The 6512-nt window shown below is 42.6% G+C and overlaps 1 long non-coding RNA gene across 1 annotated transcript; it reads left to right on the forward strand.

The window, feature by feature from the left end:
* The first annotated feature begins 4006 nt into the window (after positions 1–4006).
* Positions 4007–6003, forward strand: LOC144391132 (uncharacterized). The gene is made up of 2 exons (XR_013455018.1): positions 4007–4687; positions 4807–6003. It is a non-coding gene; the product is annotated as an uncharacterized LOC144391132 (long non-coding RNA).
* The last annotated feature ends 509 nt before the right edge of the window (positions 6004–6512 follow it).

Genomic DNA, 6512 nt, shown 5'->3' on the forward strand with positions numbered 1-6512 from the left:
CTGTCATTCAGTCTGTCCAGTGTGTGTCCTCCATAGCAGTAACAGCCACTGTTGTTTCAACCTCTCCCACTCACTGCTGGAGAGGTTAAAGTAGAACACACGCTTAGAGGCAAACAAAACAACAAGAAAATTGAATAATTTTTTTTTTTAAAAGGACCACATATGAACAAAGGGCTGAAGTTACTCTAGCCCTTCCTTCATTGTTCATTCTAGTAGAGGACACCCTGCATTTGATAAGCTGCTCGCTTTGAATAAATAGACTTATTTTGTAACGATTATCATATCCATGTGCAGAAAGTTCATGCAGCTGTGAGAAATAACTCAAATACCTTCATTCAGCCTTTTGAAGTTTAAATAACCAAGAAGAGCAATCTTTCTTCATCTACCTTTTTTATAAAAGTCCTGGAAAAATGGTCATGCACTTTAATAGCCGAAATGAAAAAATATTTAAAATCAATATTCAAATCAAGTTGAGAGCGTTGCTTGTGCTGCCAGGGAGACACAACTCTCAACCTAATGTACCTGGCCAGAGCACTAGTGTTTTACCATCAAGAAATACTTTGATTGTGCCTTGAAAGTTACACATGACTGTTACTAGGATGTCGTTTTATTGGACGGTATTACATAAAACCTGTGATATGTTGTCCAGCCCTGTGGGCTGAAACTTTGAATCACCGCTCTGCACCAGTTTATCACAAACTATTTTAGTTTTTCTTTGTGATTCCAAAAAGAACTGTACTGCAAACATCAAGAGCACATTACACTCACATCACATCCTTCACGTATACCGGTCTCCTTCCCAGTGAGCAATATGGTTGACTCACCATCAACTAGCCCCGACATATTGAGGGAGAGAGTGTGTGTGACAGATAAGGAGACAGACATTTCAGTGACATTTTAAACTATAGATAGGGACTTTGTGAGCTGTATCCAAAAAAATAGCCATTCAAACAGTTTCCATTTGATAGTTTTTGGGGGTTTATCAACAGACCCAGTGTCAAATCTTCACAGCTCAGTGGCAGTTTTGGCATGAGGCATGAATTCATTTTTTTGTCTTCAAACTTGACTTCCGTCTCTTTTATTCCATTGACTCTGCCAATAACATTCAAGGCCACACAGTTGCTATGGTTCCCCAGGATTCCGGAGCAACGGTGATTGGCTTTTGAGGAAATTGCGTTAGACATGAAGCCGTGTGAATAGGGAGCTAACTGTGACCCTGACAAGATGCACTGTATTCATATTTACTTTGGTTAGACACCCACTGGAAATACAGGTCAACGGCCCTATTCACTGGCTGGTATGTCTTCATACTGTTGGAGGTAGACCAGAGTGATGTGAAAAAAAGGAAAACGTAATCACCAGCCACACAAAGCAGAGCTGCAATAACGGTTCCGTGTTATGGGACCGTTTTGGGTCACAAAAAGACTAAATGAAAAAAAAGATGGTACTTCATCAAGTTTAAGAGGTTTCGCAATGTAATAAAAGCATGCAGTGTTTCTTAAAGGGAAATTCTACCATCAACAACTGGAGTATGGTACACATGTGGGACATTACTTGTGTAGGGAGTGAAATAGCTAGTTTGGCTATTAAGTGTCCTAGCATAGCCTTCATCAGAATAATGTTTAATAACATAAAGCTAGGAAACACATCCAATATCATAGGTCAGCTTTAAAAGTTCAATGCACTTGTTCGAATACGTCCAAAATTATTTTACAGTCCAGTATTCAAGTGATCTGAAAAGACACAAGACCACAGGTATTGTAAAAGTCGACCTCTGGTTTTGTGCGTATATACAAATTTGTGACCGGTGGTGTAATTGGTAAGTGGTATAATTTTCAATGTTAAATATTGTTTTATAAACTCACACAATGCTTCTGTAGAGATTTTAACAGCACAGTAGTCTGTCTTGCCCTCTGCTCTTAAGTTCATGCTCTCCCTGAGTTGTAGTTTTTTTATATTGTTTATCCCTGGTGTGATCTAGCAAAGGGGAAGGCGTCACGGTGCCCAAGCCTTCTCAAGCCCCCAGATATTGGTGTGCGATGGCTGAACCCCAAAATGAAGATGGGTCAACTCAGGCAATGATGCAGCGTGCACTTTATGTAATGTTACGAGAATCAACCAACTCCAGCTGGCACTTATTTGCTTCACCCAAATATTGACTCTAAATATATGTAAGAGAAGTAACTTTGTATTTGAAGAACTAACCATTGCTTTAGTACATATCCCATTTCTTAGCCTTCCTCATCCTCACAGCATCCCCTTGAAATGCCTGCTGAAGTGAAAAAGTTACTGGAACGATTCTGTGAGGCATCCACGGTGTTGGTGTCACATGAGTTCAGGACGGGGCGCCCAACAGCAACCAAAGGAACAGAGTCAGGTGCACAAGAGTCTTTATTCACAGCAGCAGGGCAGGATCAACTGTGTGTATTACCGTGGACCGACAGATGATGGCTGGCTCATGTCGTGTGGCAAACGACAAAGGACGTCGGGCAAACTCAGGGGGTCCTGGAGGACCAGGGCGGAAGACCGGACAGACTGAGGATGAGGGACAGCAGGAACAGGGTTTAAATACCGCCAGCAGGTGACGATCGGGATGTGTGTCAGCCTGCAGGACGATCGGCTGGATCGTGTGCAGCTGTGCCCTAGCGGGGGCTTGGACACGGGAGGCAAACAGAGGTGCACACACACACACACACACACACACACACACACACACACACACACACACACACAGGGATCCTGACAGTTGGAAATCCATTCATCTTTTATTTCACTTTAAGTTTAGTCAGTGAGAGTTGATGTTCTATTATGGCAACTTCATCATCATTGTCATCGCAATGCGCAACTTTTGGTTGCTTAGTAACAGCAGGTGTCACAGTAGCACATCCCCCTTAAGCACCTTGGATAAAAGGATGAAAGCATCTGGTGTTTCCAGGCGTACGCACTGTGGGAACGGCGCTCAATGTACTATTTTTAATGTGTCTTCCTTCTTCTTCTTAAATATATCATAAGACCATATGTGCCATAAGTCAAGAAGATAATTATTGACTTGATTATTATAGAGACAATATAAAACACTCGCTTTTAACAGAACTAAATGGTGAGTTGTAAACAATGTCACTAAACGGCACAAATATAGTTTTAACAAAGAAAGTTGCAGATCTTTAAGGAGGTTCTATTGTTTGTCATAGCTTCCAAACGGTCGCACCGAGGAGCAGCTCCGCTCATTTTTTCCACTTTCACCTCTGGCAACGGCAATCGCTTAACGAAACAAAGAGCAGGAGCTTCTGGATACTTACAAACCAGTGGGATTATATTTTCTTTTAGATAAAACAGGCATTTTTCAATATTTTTACGACTTCCTCAACGCTACGCGAGGAGGCCTGCCAAACAAGATAAGCCTGAGCCTGTGCTACAGTGCTAAAGGTAATTAGCAGAAGATGCCTCCCTTCTCTACGGAAGATTACCACAAACTCCTACAGAAGATTTTACTGCCGTAAACAAAAGTGAATCGGTTAGAAGTAAATGTAGAAGCAAATGGACCATGTGGGAACAACACCACTCTAGCAATGACTCAAAACAGTGGACAAGAGCATGCTAGAACCCAGCTAACTAGCAATGATGGAACTATGAAGAAACTGGAGGACTCTGTGCAGGGTAATAAATCTACCAGCGATAATCCTCCCTGGACCACACTTGGTGCAAAGCCAAAGAGAAGACCAGACAAGGGAGAACGGATAACTGGCAGGACCCAGCGGCCCGATAGCTGTGATCTGGCCGACTGGCCTGCGTTACCATCCAGGCATAACGCCTCCTCAACCCCCGTGCTTCGTAGAACAAAGCAGCGGACAACTGAGAAGAGGGGAACTACCAAGAAACCTCACCAGCAAACAGGTGTAAAACTACAAAACAGGTTTGCTCCACTGTTGCAGGACCATGGATCCCCCTCTAAATTTCTGGATAACCCTCCACCACCACGCAGCAAGGTAAGACCTGCTAACTTAAAGCCACAGAAAAAGCTAACGACAGGGCCTGAAAATCTGATTGTGGGTGATTTTTCTGTAAAAGATATGAAAAGTGGTAACGACACCAAAGTACTCTGCTTTCCGAAGGATATGGTGTCTGACTTGGAAGAAAGAATTTTGGAAATTGTGGCTGAACACCCAACTGTGAAAAATGTAATCCTGCACATTGGCTCTAATGACATTGAAGAACAACAATCAGAAAAGTTGAAAGAGCACTTTGATAATCTCCTAGAAACAGTCAGCTCTGTGAATGCTGAGGTGTTCATCAGTGGTCCTCTGCCCCCGACCGGGAGAGGAGCTGAGAGATTCAATAGACTGTTTTGGCTCAACAAATAGCTCTTAACTGCATGTGCAGTTCGTTGAATGCATTCTATTAACAATTTTAGGTTTTTCTGGGACCGCAGGCATCTTTTTAAGACAAATGGACTTTGCCTGAATAAGATGGGAGCAAAGCTTTTCATTACCAACATGTTTTACATCATGCGTCATCCATCTGTCCCCACTGCCAAGGACACGAGACCAGAAGAGGAGCCCACAAAGAAGGAAGAGAAAACACAGCTTATCAGAAACGTGGAAGGAGGACCGCCATTGCCATCCCCCTCTAACCCTCCTGCCATTACGTGTGAGGATCCCTCTCCCACCCCCCCAGAGCCCCCATCCAGGTCCACGTCTCCCTCTTTCTCCCTCCCTTCAGTAAACCTTTCTCCCCCCTCCTCCCCTTTGGAGTTCCAAGAGTTACCCCCACTTACCCCCCGCCCAACTCCTGTTTTTACTTCCTTAGATTGACCTCAGCGCCCTCCCCCCCAGCGTCCACCTGCACCAGCTCATCTCAGCGGTGACGCCATCTTACGCCGATCTGCCCCCCCACCTCTACGAAGACGTTCTCCACCTCCACCTCCACAAATCCATCCCAGCTGTGACGCTGCTCACTCCCCCCCCTTAGGCCCACCCCCTCCTCCTCCTGACAGCAGCCCTGAATATTACTCAGATAGTAGACCGCATTATCAGCTGGACCATCAAATTTAGCTTATCAAAGTCAACCCCAAAGCCTGTGAATAACACCATCAGGATGGCTCTGCTTAATGTTAGGTCTAACAAATCGTTTTTTGGTCAATGATTTTATTACCACTTCTAAACTTAATTTAATGTTTTTAACTGAAACATGGCTAGAACAAAATAACAGTGCAAGCATTCTGATTGAGGCAGCACCCCCCAACTATAACTTTATTGATGTATGTAGATCTGGAAAAAGAGGTGGAGGTGTTGCTGCTATATTTAAAAATATATTTCAGGGGAAACAGATGTCACTTAGTGATTTTCCATCATTCGAATATCTTTGTGTTGTATTGAAATGTTCTCCCAGAGTTCTCCTGGTAATTATTTACAGGCCACCTAAATATTCTGCACATTCTTTCGATGATTTTACTGAATTATTGTCTAGCATCTCTACCGACTTTGACTGTCTAGTGTAGGATATTAGAAACAAATAGACTTGCCGGTTCATAAAATTAATTAAAATGCATATAGTGTACACCAGAATACAGCCATGATTCTGAAACTGTGTAATCAATAAAGTATTGACAATATTGTAAAACCACTGTAATTCTGCAGCTGTACTAGAATAATACCAATGCAGTTATGATTGTATTTGATGTAATGTAATCAACTGGAATGCATGCATGTAATACTTGCACAACAACTGATATTGACTAAGGATCATTCGAAATCCGAGTTACATTGAACTCACCAGAAGACCACTCACAGAGGTGTGGACACTGACTTTCACACCTTTAAGCATTGTTATAAATACCTGTAGGAACCATTGTTCTGGAGTTCACTGGTGGAGGCGACAGACGGGCACTAGGGATGGTCAAAGGACTGACCTGGGGCCTGTTGGTCGCTGAGACCAGCGGCTCCTCAGCTGAGATGTTCTTTTTACCGCAACGCCATCTCCTTTATTAAATACATTTGATTTTAACCTTTTGATCAGCGATGACCTCTGTCCGTCCGGCGTTTCATCATTTTTGAACACAACACTAGTTATAACTGGTGACTTTAATTTTCATACTGACGATTTGAATGACAAGGGTGCAAAAGAACTTTTGACTATTTTAGACACATTTGAACTGTCTCAACATGTGAAAGAGGCTACTCATTGTAAGGGACACACCCTGGACCTGATTATCACAAAAGGTCTCATTGTTTCGGATGTTTTTGTGACTGATCCCTCATTGTCTGACCACTTCTGTGTTTTCTTTAATATTTCTTTCATTCCTGACACACAATCAAAATCAAATACTGTCAAAAACAGTACATCAATGAACATACTAATGTAGTCTTTAAAAATGTCACCTCCTCATTACCACCTCTAATCCCATGTCATGCTGATAATCTTGTAAACAACTTTAATTCCAAAATGTTGAATGTTATAGATGACATTGCACCTGTTATGGTTAAAACCAGTTCTAGTAAGCAAAAGGCACCCTG

The sequence above is a fragment of the Gasterosteus aculeatus genome, chromosome Y, assembly GCF_964276395.1.
Source record: "Gasterosteus aculeatus chromosome Y, fGasAcu3.hap1.1, whole genome shotgun sequence".
Taxonomy (NCBI): Eukaryota; Metazoa; Chordata; class Actinopteri; order Perciformes; family Gasterosteidae; genus Gasterosteus; species Gasterosteus aculeatus.